Genomic DNA, 14,635 nt, shown 5'->3' with positions numbered 1-14,635 from the left:
CCCCCACGCGCAGTGCCGGGTGGCCCTCTCAGCTGCGGCCTCTCTCGCGCCTTCAGAGGGACCTCGCAGACGTCCTGGAACGTCTGACCTCAAGTACTTCGCTCGGTGATATGAAATATCGTTGAATATTTTATACACTGTTCTTACAAAACTCGGGGCCATGTTTTAAACATGGAATGTTTTGCCTTTTTGTATCGATTCTGCACCCCTCGTGTTCTTGTTGTTCGTTGTGAGTTGATATCGACTGGCCGTGCTGATCGCAGCTCGTCGGGTTCCTCCGGTCTCAAATCTTCTGATTGTGCCATTTACTGTAGCTAAAGACTTGTTTAGAGTCGTTCTTTGTGATCCTAGACTCGCACTGTACCTGAATGTATTCTGTAAATAAAAACACGAACATGTTACGTTCTCTGTCCAAGGGCTCAAGCTCCCCTCATCCCACCTCGTCACTCCTCACTCGCCCTGCTCACCTCGTCACTCCCCACTTCTCGTCGTCGCCTCCTCCCTCCTGTCTCTCTCTCTGTCTGTGTCTCTGTCTTGTCTCTCTCTCCGTCTCTCTCTGTCTCTTTCTCTCTGTGTCTCTCTCTGTCTGTCTTTTTCTCTGTGTGTGTGTCTCTCTCTCTGTCTCTTTCTGTGTCTCTCTGTCTCTTTCTCTCTGTGTGTGTCTCTCTCTCTCTCTGTGTCTCTCTCTGTGTCTTTCTGTCTCTGGGCGGAATTCGTCCGTCAGAGCCACCCTCAGCCAGAGGTGGAAATTCCACATTCCATGTCCCCCTTTAGAGCAGCGGTCCCCAACCTTTTTGGCACCAGGGACCGGTTCCGTGGAAGACAATTTTTTCACGGACCGGGGAGGGGGGGTCATCATTGGGTCTTTCCCCCTTTTCAAAGAAGCTCTCCAGCGACGTTTGTTTTGTACTCATTGTGGCTACTCGGGGTTAGCAGCTTGTGGGCTCACCAACACTGTGACTGAGACAAGCGCGCAGTGCGGGAAAGAGGCGCGGATGGAAGTGGTGAATAACACTGGTCAACACACTTTTTCTGGCATAAAGTATTCCAACGGTTTTCATGTAATTTTGGGGTGCTGATTCCACATATGGCATCAGTTTTTGTCTATCACATCAGGTTTTTGAGATATCAAATATTGCATTTTCAAGAAAAAACTGCAGCAGAAAAATATTAAATAAATGTGGATATCTACATAAAATGATATTATAAACACACTATCCTAAAAATACAGCACCATATTTTAACACTAAAGCAGTCACTGACTCGCAACAACTTGCAATCATAAGTGACAGTTAATTTCGGGTAAAATCAATGAAAATGGGGAATGCCGATAGCATAAAATGAGATGTGATAGAGCAAATCTGAGATCAGATTTGGAATCAGCACCCTGAAATTAGTCTAAAACAGCTGCAAAAGTCCAGGCCAGAAAAAATATTTTCTTTGTTGACCAGTGTATAATAAAACAATGGCGGCAGGTCACGTGCAGACTCACCGCTCTCACCTCCTGCTGCTGTGCGACCCGGTTCCTAACAGGCAACGGACCAGTCCAGGTACGCGTCCCGGGGGTTGGGGATCCCCCTGCTTTGAAGGACAGACAACTCCCGACTGCACACACCGTTGATAACTCTATCATTCATAATATAGGTTTTTGGGTCAGATCGCGTTATTTATAACTGTGTCGTAACCCTCCACCACCCGACACGGCCAATCAGTAAAAAATGTGTCACTTTTTCAAAGGACAAAATAATTCACTTCTTTAGCCCACCGGTGTGCTGAAGAGAGAATCAACAGCATTTTAAAATTTGAGTAGCACGACGTTTCGCTGATAATTACAATCAGCTTCATCGGGCAAGAATGGTGAAGCTCTCCTGTTGCTTCCGGTCTTAAATAGAGCAGCATCAGGGTGACGTCATCATTTAATTCAATTCAATCTGGTGCAGTTGAAGTATGGGAATTGACGGCAGGAACTTCTTGACGGGTAACACACTTTTATTAAATCCTTTAGGTATCACAATACAACGTGTGGTCTCTCTTCTTCCTCCGACACACTCCACTAATCTCGTGTAAGCTCTAGGCCTCTGGCTACACCCGATACACTTGACTCGTGTAGACCCTATGCCTCTGGCTACACAATACACTCGACTCGTGTAAGCCCTATGCCTCTGGCTACACAATACACTCGACTCGTGTAAGCCCTATGCCCTGGCTACACATAGTACATTCGGCTCGTGTAGACCTATGGCTACACCCACTACACTCGCCTCTGGGTTACACAGAGTCCCGGTCCCCTTAGGACAGCGGGGCTAGGTACCGCAGGGCTCTAGGTCTTCATCCCCGTCTTCCTTCTTCGCTGGTTACACACTGCCCTTACGCCTGTGTGCATCCCCTTTTATAGCCCCTGCTCACGAGGGACGGAGCTGATGCGGCGTCGACGTGAGCGTCGTTCCTTAATGACCCAATCACGACGCACTCTCTCTACGATCCGCTTTCCCCAGCGCGTGTTAACATTACTCCACCAATCACACTGCGCTGCCACCTGATCACTCCCTCTCAGCGCGTCACCACCTACACAGCCAATCATCACGCACTGTGCATACGATCCTTAATCCCAGCGCGTATCACCTCTACATCACCCCCTCCCACATAGCTTGCAGCCGGCCCGGCTGTTAACCTACAACACAACATAACGCAACGCAGTAATAAAGAACTCCACATCCCAGTGTGCCCCGTAACACAACAACAACAACATAACACAACCTTAAATATGAAGCAATATACAGCCCGACGAACAACACAATAAAAGCGAACACCGTAAAACGAACGCGCCAAGTGTCACTGTGACCCACGCAGTGCCGAGGCGCTCCGGCTGCCTCGACTCCGCACGTGGTAGGTTACACAAAGTAGCGCGACCTAGCGCGAGTCCGTCTGGCCGGTCCGTCGTATGGAACGGGACGTTGGCGACCGTCCGGTGTCTCCGGCAGCTCTAGACGGCACGGGTCGGGCCTGGAAGGACCGGCCCCGCCGTGAAGATCCGGCCGCCGGTGGTCGGCAGCAGTCAGTTCCGAGACACCTGGGAGCGGATCAGGCGGAGACATGTGAGGAGCAGGCAAGGACAATTCCCCCTCAGGGTCGTCGGTCACGTCACATGCTCGGCCCTCACGACACAAGGGGAGGCCATACGGAGGCGAGAACGGTTTCAGTCGGGAGGGGTGGACGTACCAACGGCGTTTCCCCCATTTTATCTGAACGCACTGGGGGCGTGCCACCCGCACGACCTCCACGGGTCCCCGCCACGGCTTCAACAATTTAGGCGACGTGGCCAAAGGTGCCTGAGGGCAATGCAGCCAGGCCTTGTCACCTGGTTCCCAATTGTGCACGGACACCTTCCGTGCCCGCAACCGCTCGTTCGCAATTTGGCGAGCCCGCGAATTAAGCCGTGCGGCCTCCCTTGCCTCTGTCAGTTTATGAATATTAAATTTAATATGCTCTGCCAATTTAGAATTAGTTCGTGGTGCGGGCAGACCCAGCTGCGTTTCCATGGGCGGGTCGGCTTCCCGACCGTACATTAGAAAAAACGGGGAAAACCCCGTAGCTGCATGGGGGGCCATTCTATACGCGGCAAGGACCCCAGGGACCTGCAGGTCCCAATCAACATGCGACTCACACACCTGCTGGCACAGCATAGAGGTCAATGTCCTGTTAAGCCTCTCCACCATCCCGTCCGTCTGCGGGTGGTACGGGGAGGTACGCACCTTTTTGGTACCCAACAGGTCGCACACCTCCTGCAGTAATTTACTCGAAAAATTTTTCCCTTGGTCAGTCAGCAAGCGTTCGGGAGCCCCCTTGTCCAGGACGTAGCCCTGGACAAAGGCGTCCGTCACAGCCGCCGCCGACTGGTTGGCGAGTGGCCACGCCATAGGCCACCGGGTAAAATATTCGACCCCCACCAACAGGTACTTATTACCCCTAGGCGTGACCGGAAAGGGCCCCAGAATATCGAGTGCAACGAGCTCGTTAGTGCGCGAGACCTGAATAGATTGCAGCGGTGGATTAGCTGCCACGGGCGGTGGTTTCCGTCTGGCGCACTCAACACAACCCTTCAGAATATTCACCACGTCACCCCCCATTCCCGGCCAATAATAGTCACGCTGAAGCAGGGCAAGCGTTTTGTTAACTCCCAAATGCAAGAGGCGTTCGTGTGCGGCCAAGACAACCTTCCCCCTCACAGCAGAAGGCACCACAATCGCATGCCGCCGGGACAAACTGTCCCATCTCATCAACAGGCCCTGCTTAAGCTCGTAGGAGCCAGTTCGGTCGTGGCTACCTTCGGAACCCTCCGTCTTTCGGCGCAATGCCAGCAGGGAGCTGTCCGCCATTTGGAGACGGCCCCACTCAATCAACGACAGTGAGAGCAGCGAGTCCTGACCCCCTGGGGTAGCGGGACCATCCCCAATTGGTGTGCTCGCGGTCGCAACCAACGCCTCCCTACCTTCCGTAACCGGAGGTTTACAGCGCGCCGATCCCGATAAGCACGCACATTTGTGACAAGGCAACAACCGCGACAGGGCATCGGCATTCGTGTGTCGCAACCCTTTACGGTACGTAGTCGTGAACTGATAGTCCTGGAGGACTTCCAACCACCGCGACAATTGGCCCGAGGGCTGGGCAACCCGTAATGAATACTGGAGCGCCGCATGGTCCGTCCGGACCGTGAAATGACGACCATAGAGATATGGCCTGAATTGTTGTACAAAAAAAACAATGGCAAGTAGTTCACGACGGGTGACGCAGTAGCGCTGCTCTGCCGGCGACAACACCCTGCTACCATAGGCGACCACCCGTTCGACCCCTCCAACGACTTGGGACAGCACTCCCCCAATGCCCGTGTTGCTAGCATCCGTGTCTAGCAAGAAGGGACTCTCAAAGTCCGGATAGCACAAGGGTGGGGCCCTTACCAAGGCGTCCCGGAGGGAGCAGAATGCAGCCTCCTCCTCCGGTCCCCACCGGAACTTCACTCCTTTCGCCGTTAAAGCGTGCAAGGGCTTTGCAATGGTGGCGAAGTGCTCAACGAATCGGCGATAATACGAAGCAAAACCGATGAAACTGCGCACGTCTGACACTGACGTGGGCGTCGGCCACGAACTGACACAGTCCGTCTTCGCAGGATCGGTAGAAATCCCCGAAGAGTCGACAATGTGACCCAAGTACCTCACGGATTTACGAAAAAGATGGCATTTGGCCGGTTTAAACTTTAATTTAGCCGATCGCATTCGCAAGAACACCCCTCTCAATCGCTGGAGGTGTTCTTCGAACGTTTTACCGAAAACAATGACATCGTCAAGGTAAATGAGGCACGTCTCCCACTGCAAGCCCGACAAAACCAATTCCATAAGACGCTGAAACGTCGCAGGAGAGGAGTGAAGTCCCATGGGTAACCGGTTAAACTGAAACAGGCCCCCTGGAGTCCGGAATGCAGTCTTAGGCTTAGACTCCTCGTCGAGTGGCAACTGCCAAAATCCGGACAATAAATCAAGAGTCGAAAAGTATCGCGCACCGGACAATGCATCGAGAGACTCGTCCATCCTGGGGAGCGGATACGCGTCGGCCACCGAGATCTTATTCAGGCGGCGGAAATCGACGCAAAATCGCAGGGACCCGTCCTGCTTTTTAACGAGCACAATAGGTGCTCCCCAAGGACTGGAAGAAGGCGAAATAATGTCGGCTTCCAGCATATCGTTAACTGCCGACTGAACATGTTCCTTCTCAGCAGGACTCAGTCGGAAGGGATTTTGCCTGACCGGTGCCGCATCGCCCGTTTCAATGTGGTGGCGTAGCAGGTCCGTGCATCCGATATCATACTTATGTTTACTGAAGACATCCGAAAATTCAATCAGCAACCCGCGCAACGCACCCAACTGTAGCGCTGACAAATCGTCAGAGTCCGCGCACAGCATATCAATCCAATCTAGGTCCTCCTTTGATGGTACGCTATTCGTGGGGCTCGGATGAGCCTGCGCAACCAGCCTCTCCTCCGCAGGGACCCGTGCCGCGTGAGCCAGCACGGTGCCCTGCTGAATGACGGCCGGCCGCGCCCCAGCGTTTAAAACCATGACAAACGGATCCCTGTCTGCCCCAACCAACGTGTGAGCCACCGATAAATCGAGACCTCCAACAGCCCTATTAGAAGGACCCAAAAGCATGGCCTGTTCCGAGGCCTCCTTCCCCCATGGCTTCCGTAACCGGAGGGGAATCAACATTTGTGAACCCGGGGGCACGTGCACGGTCTGTGTTGCTAACGCCTGAATGGTAGCGCACGCCGTCCGAATTACATTAGGGCTCGTCAAAAATGAAATACGGCGACCCGATGGTAGTTCAATGCAACGCTGATCAATGAGAATTTTGATGGGCATTTTCGCCAAAAAATCAGTGCCCAATAGGCAAGGAACCGCCAGGGAAGATGAAACGAAAACGGGTCCCGACAATTTGATATCACCAATGCAAATGGACGCCCTAATCTGACCGATAATGCCCAACGATCCCCCGTTAGCGGCGTAAAATGGCACATCCACCGGAAGAAGCGGACGACATTGTACCGGGAGAATATTATAAATGAGATCCGAAATAATAGTCGCCGATGCCCCCGTGTCCACTAACACCCTGACCTCGACCCCATCAATCGATCCGGTAACGACGGATGAACCCGCTGAGGCAGCCACTATTCTGTGCCCCAATTCCGACCATTTAATGTCTCCCCGGTCCCGGCCGAACCCCCCTCTCTGAACCGAATCCCCGAACTCTACTCGGCTCTCCCTCGTCGCAACGCGACGACCCATACGTGTCGAGTATGCGGGCCAAGCATGTGAGGTGCCGCGACTTGCCGGGGTTTGCAGTGATGACTTGGGGCCTTGGTCGTCGTCCAGCCGAGGTCCCATGGCGCGCTGACGTGGGGCGCGGCAACCGGAGGCCACGTGGCCACGAAGGCCGCAGTTATAGCAGGTGATGACAGTAGTCGGAGATCTCGGTTGCTCCAGCTTGCGGGCCGCTCGCAGAGGCGAACGACCCCCCGACCTCCAGTCCCCCGCTCGTCCCGCGATGAACGCGTCCTCTCGTGGGCTGACGACTTGGGGCACGGTGTCAACCGGACCCGGAGTTGAGGCCACGGCAGCGTTGCAGACGACCCCCTGCTTCCGTTGAAGGACCTCGTGCGCTTGCATGCTCGTGGCGACCCGTAATGAAGAAATATCGGTGTCGTCGGCCGTGTTGATGGGGACCCCCAGGTCCTGCGCCAACTTGAGCAGCTGCTCCAAAACCATCCCATCTTGGCCCTCCTCGTCCATACGAGGGAACGCGGCGTCAGCGAGAGCGAGCAACGCTGTGCGGTAGGCGAGCACGGTCTCCGTGTCCGCCTTCCGTCTTGCGTAGAAATGATGGCGGCACGCCGAGGGAGGACCGTAGACTTTGGCCATGAGAGCCAGCGCATCCTTGAGCGTGGAGCGGTCCGACCTGCGTGCGGACGTGAAGGCCGCGAGCGCGTTGTCGTCCAGCATGGCAGGCAGTGCCCGCAGTGCCGTAGCGTCGGACCAGGCGGACATCTCTTGATGCGCCAAAAATCTGCGCTGAAATTGGCTCCAATCCCCGCCTTCCGCCTTGAATGCTGACAACGTGGGAAGGCGCTGCTGAAAGATAAAGTCGTCCTCCTCCTCGTGCTTCCTCTCTGCCCCCCCGTCGGTGTGTAAGATGGCGGCCCCAGTGGCGGGTGTGTGATGGCGGTCCGCCGCGCGCGTTGGTGACGTCAGCGGCCGCGCATGGAGAACCGCTGCCACATGGTGATGGCCGTTCCCGCCAAAAGTTGGAGCGGATGAAATGGCGGGAATCGCCAAATCGTTTTGGCGGGAATCTGCAGGGCGACCCTGTAGCACGTCGGCCGCCGTCCCCGCTCCTCCCGACGAGCTGATCTCCGCCAAGATGGACGCGGCGGTGAGCAGCAGCTCCGCCAGACGGGAGTGTGCCTCGCGAAGCACGGTGTCAGTCCCCCGTCGCTCGACCGGCGCCGTCGGTGGATCCTGCCCCGTGGGCAGCTCCTCTTCCTCACCCCCTGATGCCCGCTGGCCCGCGTCGTCGAGGTTGTCCTCATGGTCAATCCCGTGGGTCCGACGGTTCCTCCTTGTATCCATGCTTGGAGGACCGTTTCACTTCTGACGCCAGTTGAAGTATGGGAATTGACGGCAGGAACTTCTTGACGGGTAACACACTTTTATTAAATCCTTTAGGTATCACAATACAACGTGTGGTCTCTCTTCTTCCTCCGACACACTCCACTAATCTCGTGTAAGCTCTAGGCCTCTGGCTACACCCGATACACTTGACTCGTGTAGACCCTATGCCTCTGGCTACACAATACACTCGACTCGTGTAAGCCCTATGCCTCTGGCTACACAATACACTCGACTCGTGTAAGCCCTATGCCCTGGCTACACATAGTACATTCGGCTCGTGTAGACCTATGGCTACACCCACTACACTCGCCTCTGGGTTACACAGAGTCCCGGTCCCCTTAGGACAGCGGGGCTAGGTACCGCAGGGCTCTAGGTCTTCATCCCCGTCTTCCTTCTTCGCTGGTTACACACTGCCCTTACGCCTGTGTGCATCCCCTTTTATAGCCCCTGCTCACGAGGGACGGAGCTGATGCGGCGTCGACGTGAGCGTCGTTCCTTAATGACCCAATCACGACGCACTCTCTCTACGATCCGCTTTCCCCAGCGCGTGTTAACATTACTCCACCAATCACACTGCGCTGCCACCTGATCACTCCCTCTCAGCGCGTCACCACCTACACAGCCAATCATCACGCACTGTGCATACGATCCTTAATCCCAGCGCGTATCACCTCTACACAGTGATTCTCTATCATTACATGCGCTGGTAGGTGTTGTGTGTGCGTGTAATCCGGTGAGCGCATTGCGCAATGAACCTGGCCCCTAGGTAGACTCAACCTCAAACGAGCACCTGGTGTGATGTGTAAACGTCGCCACTAGGGAGACAAAGGCGGCCGGGCGTGGTGCTGGCTACGGGACTGCGAGGCTCTGGATCTCGATGCGAGTTCACGGTGCTCGGTGAGAGCCCTCGAGGCCGCCGCTTTGTCGCCGGCGAGACGACAGCGCCCCCCGGTGGTGGGAGGGGCTGTGCAGAGCGCCCTCTAGTGGAGGCCCTTCCGCCTGCAGTGGCGTGAGCGAGCCGTTGCAGGTGTAGAGGAGTAGAGGAGAGTAGTGGCGTCGTGTGCGCTGTCCAGTGTGATGACGTCACGGGACGTGGGGTCACGCGCGCTGGACAGTGCACATGACGTCACGTCTCCTAGGGTACTTAAGGGATACCCCGTGACGTAAGCGGGGTCACTGTGGGAACGGGTAGAGTAAGCAGGGTGAAGAGGGAACAGGGGTAGAGAGAGGGATCGAATAGGGAGTCTGGGGAGAAGCCGGTGGTAGCCGTAGAGGTGCTTCTCTCTCTCCGGTCGGTGGAATCGGCAGAGTCTACGATCCGATACGAGAGAGAGAGAGACCGGAGCGAGCCGGCAGGGACCAGGACTCAGAGTAGGACCCCTAGCCCATGGGAGTTGTGTACCCTGTGTATTATTGTAACAGCTTTAATAAACCCTGGCGAAAGCCCTTAACTTACCTCCGTCTCCGAGTGCGTCCGTCGGAACTTCTCTCCACGTTGATACTCCGGCCTTTAACTGAGCCGCAGCCAACGCCGCAGCTCGCGTTGCCCACGAGGTGGCGCTATGCCCGCTCCTCTGACACAGACACGTGATCTTCCCATTAAACTCGTTTACATTGACATGCCAATCTCTCCCTTCAACGCAGCTGCTGTGCGTGCGTACGGTGACGGGACTGCTTTCCATCTCGGACCCCGCCTAATTGCCCTTGGGTGACACCCACCTCAAACCTGTATATAACCTCGTGTTGCAGCAGCCGTTTCTTGTTCAGCAGTTCTACTGCTGTTTCTTTCCACCTGATGACGATTGCTTGTGTTGCGATCGAAAGGTCGTGATTTATTATTTATTTTCTACATACGTGAACCAAAGAGTATCTCACTAATAGCCAGGATATTGTAAATAGTTTAGTAATAATTTTCAATTTCAAGCCCATGACAGAGCTTGATGTCCCGAAGAAGTTGTCTCTTCCAAACAAGTCCCCCACTGGAGCTGACGGCTTGCCTGCCTTCACTTTAATTGCATTGGGGGACGTGATTTTCAGGCCCCTAACCCATATTTAATTTGTCCATTAAAGACGACTCTGTTGTTTTTGTTCACCCCTATGCACAACGGGGGTCTTCAGATTACCCTGATTATCACGGCCAATATCAATCTTATCTCCATTGATAACATTATTTGAAAAATAATTAAACTCCTAAATAAGTAACTTTATTAAAAAGGAAAACTGTTACATCCAAAACAATCAGGTGAGCTGTTACATCCAAAACAATCAGGCTTCCGTAAACAATGCATCACAACCTCCACTGTAATGGATACCCTAAATTTTTTTTCAATAATCTGGAAATTAAAAAAAACTGCGCCTGCCTATTCCTAGATCTATCCAAATCATCTAATACAGTCGACCATCGCATTTTGTTAAATAGAATTCGAAGCCTACGATTTTCCGAGCACACAATTGACCGGTTCAAAAGCTACCTCTCTTAACGGAATCAGGTCGTATCCATTGCTATTCTGGCGTCTAACAAAATTGAAGTTACTAAGGGTTGTACCTCAAGGTTCCGTTTTATGGACCTATCTTGTTCTCCCTGTATGTCAATGACTTGGGCACCCAGCTTGACCACTCTTAGATGAACATCTTTGCTGATGACACCATATTGAGAGATGCTGGCAATTACTCCAAAGACGTATACAGGAATTACAGAGTGATTTAAATTTCAGCACCAACTCATCTCACTTAAGCTGGTCCTCAATGCCAATACATCAAAGGTGACGTGTTTCCAGGGAAAAACAACCGGCAAGTCTTCCTCAGCGATGCAGTCTTAGATAATGAACGAATTGAGCAGGCAGGTAAAAGAGTTACCTTAGGGTCGTCGTAGACTCAAAACTTCCTTGCAAGGATCACGTTGGCCACACTCAGAGAAAGGCAAAAAAATACCGCCTTGTTTGCATGTTTTGCCACAAGTATGTTGTGGTTCATGCAGACTTGATGCCTTGCCAAAGTTATCATCTATTTGGTGTTTGAACATTTTAACACAACTATTGTTTTATTGCCAGAAAGGGTAAAACCTTTATAATATTTTCCATCATTTTCAAAACTGGCAAAAAATGTCCCAGAGATAGAGCTCACAAAGTATGGCTACTGCGCACGCGTGATGCCCTCGGTGATAAGAGTGGCGCCTCTATGATGATCTCACTTTGCTGTGCCGCCCTCTTGTGGTGAGTCCCGGGGTACGACGCCTCCTGCACGGCCACGAGAGGGGAGTTCTGAAACATTCGTGCGGTGATCCAGCAACCCTCCCTGCTGCTGCTGCTGCCTCCACAGCGCTGGGTCACAGGTCACGTGCATAGCCACCACAACCACCCGTGGTGAAGTATGGTCCAACAATCACCACCATCACCACCCGTGGTGTAGTATGATCCAACAATCACCACCATCACCCGTGGTGTAGAATGGTTGAACAATCACCACCATCACCACCCGTGGTGTAGTATGATCCAACAATCACCACCATCACCCGTGGTGTAGAATGGTTGAACAATCACCACCATCACCACCCGTGGTGAAGTATGGTCCAACAATCACCACGACCCACAGCGGCTTGGCGAGGCCTTCATCCAGCAGTGCACTGGCGAAGCGCCGTGACTGCTGTGGTCGTGTTGTGGTTCACAAACTTTAAACTATTTTTATTCATTTTACTTAACTGTGAGTTTTGTAACCTTTACATGTTTTCATTGATACTGTCACTGTGAGACTGTCTTCTCTAAACCCAATACACGGTGCAACTAAAATTATATTTATAGTTAAAGCCTACAAACTAAACAGTTTTTATTTTACCAGGTAAGGCCCCACTGAGCTATTTTTCAGAAGCGACCTGGCCACCACAAATGACAGCTCAACTTAGTGGCTGATCACCACGTGGACATTTATTGCAGCCAAACACTCTGAAGACGCGATGTTGATTCTAGATGTGGAGGGGAAAATGTACAGCAGATGTCAGGGTCAAGATCGAACCCACGACCTCCTGTATACCAGGCGAGGTAGTTAACATCTCCTAGCCACCACGGATCACCAAGCCCTCTGCCCCTGCCTTGAGGGGCTGTGCAGAGCGCCCTCTAGTGGAGGCCCTTCCGCCTGCAGTGGCGTGAGCGAGCCGTTGCAGGGGCTGCACCTTCATCGTTGATCTTTGTCACCTTGAGCGCCGTGTTTTACATTCTCCAGCGATCCTGACTGCTGATGAGACACTGAATGTCGAAACCGGTCCAGAATGTTTTTGTTCCTGCAGTTGAACCACCAATGGGGCTGCTGAAATTGTACACTCACAGGAAGATTTTTGTGGCTGCATTTTATTTTCGTGTTTTTGAGGTGGAGGGGACAGACGAACGTGAAAGAGACGAATCCGCTGGTTTTTTGGTCGATGTAGATTTGTGCAGTGGCGTGATGTGACCGCCAGGGGGCAGTGCAGTTGTGTGATGAGTTTCAGTGATTTATCACGCAGGCGGTTTGGGTTGGTTGTCGTGAACCCACCACCATACGGCGAAAAAGTAAGGTTTGTCACGTGAATAAGAAACTTGCCAGTCAGCGCCTACTTCAGCACATCGGTGTGATGGAGAGTAAGCCCAAAACATTTACAATTCGAGTACGACGTTTCGCTTGAGATTACAACCACTTGTGGCGAATCGTCTGGCGGAGTGGGATGGAGGGAGATTGAGGGACATGGAGTGGGATGGAGTGGGATGGAGTGGGGTGGAGGGAGCTCGAGACAGGGCCCTACCCTCGAGATGAACGTTCACGTTTGTGCCGTGCAAAACGAACCCATCGCGAGGGTTCACTTGCCTGCAGTGGAGCTTCCCAGCTCAAGGTGTTGTCATGATTAACAGACAAGACTCGGTATTGTTATAAACATATTTAATATTTCTGTCAGTTTGAGTCTCCAGGACAAGAGTTTTCTTTAAGAATATAGAAATATTTCTCTTTACACCAGCAAATTGCTAAATCGTGGATTTTTTCTTTACCAAAGCTTTTACGAACAAATATATTCTTCATATTGGCTTTAAACAAGGTTGACAATCGTCAATACTTTGAATAAAAAACTATGGACCTGAATGGCAAATGTTTGTCAAGACCAAACATGTGCAGCATGGCACTTATAAACTAATCTCTTCCAAGCAGTCAGTGTGGATCTTCTAGCGCAGTGGTTCCCAACCTTTCTGGAGCCACGTTCACTGTCAACCCTCAAAACAAATTGCAGAATAACCTGCAGTGTATACAAGAAAGGTTTCGTGAATAAAATCGCCAACAGTTCTGCAGGGCAATTAACATGGCCGTGTGGTCTACAGCTCACAGGTTGGGAACCACTCCACTCGACCCACATCTCCCAACAGTAACCATGAGCAGCATAGACTCCTGAGATCAATGCTTCCCGATTGTACAGATACAACAGACATTAGTTTGTGGCAAGTTCAAGGCGCCTACGATGCAGTCTCTTCTGGGCCAAACATCCCAGAGTAAGAACCTTTAGGGTCCCGAGACTTGTGCAACGCACGCACATTCAGGTCCCTTCACAGCCAAAGAACCCCCGTATAGCCTCAACAGACTGTTGGGTCAAGTGCAGTTAGCGAGTAGCAGCACCAATGAAGGCCGGAACGGCACACGAGGGGGTGGGTGGCTAACACCACGCCCGACCGCCTTTGTCTCCCCCGTGGCCTCGAGACTTGTGCAAGGCACGCACATTCAGGTCCCTTCACAGGCACAACTCAGACCTGCACCGCAACCACGGTGCAAATATAAAAGCGGAGAACATTAATACTTAGTACCCATGATCAACACAGGGTTAAACATGCGGTATTTAAAAGTGCTCATACGAATAGATGAATGAATGAATGTCACACGGTGCCTAATTCCACACCAGTGTAGAGACACGCACCTCGCGTGTAAACCGCGCGGCAGACAAATACGAACCGAGAGCGGCGTCGCTTGGGCAACCTTCCCCCTCTCACCATCCACACCGTCCGCTAGGAGCGTGCCGTCTGTGACACGGCAGCCAATAAAAAAGTACAAACCCGCGAATTTCATATTCTGTACATCTCCAATAGATTCTACGTGAACGCAGAGAGATTAGAGGGTAGAGGTAGGAGAGCACGTGGTGGGGAGTACAGAGAGATGAGAGGGGAGAGGTAGGAGAACACAGTGAGGACTACAGGGAGATGAGAGGGTAGAGGTAGCGGAGAGTCTACGGAGGATCGTGTAGGCGGAGAGTGCAATCTCGCAGTCGATTCGGGATTTGATTTCGAGCCAGTGGAGGAATCCGAGGATTGGGATGATGAGGTTTTATTTACAGAAGCTGTGAGGTGAGGCAGCAGCAGGATTGTGGATCTTGCAGAATTTAGCGAAGAAGAATTTGAAGTGGCCAAAAAGGAGTGTGG

At 52.5% G+C, this 14,635-nt stretch overlaps 1 protein-coding gene across 1 annotated transcript in view; it reads left to right on the top strand.

The window, feature by feature from the left end:
* Positions 1–14,635, top strand: part of LOC133339586 (uncharacterized) — a 111,083-nt gene that overhangs the window by 18,296 nt on the left and 78,152 nt on the right. The window lies entirely within an intron of this gene.

The sequence above is a fragment of the Lethenteron reissneri genome, unplaced genomic scaffold (genome assembly GCF_015708825.2).
Source record: "Lethenteron reissneri isolate LAM-NWPU_2019-01 unplaced genomic scaffold, ASM1570882v1 scaffold_1930, whole genome shotgun sequence".
Classification (NCBI taxonomy): domain Eukaryota; kingdom Metazoa; phylum Chordata; class Hyperoartia; order Petromyzontiformes; family Petromyzontidae; genus Lethenteron; species Lethenteron reissneri.
This window is presented reverse-complemented; position numbering and strand designations above follow the sequence as displayed.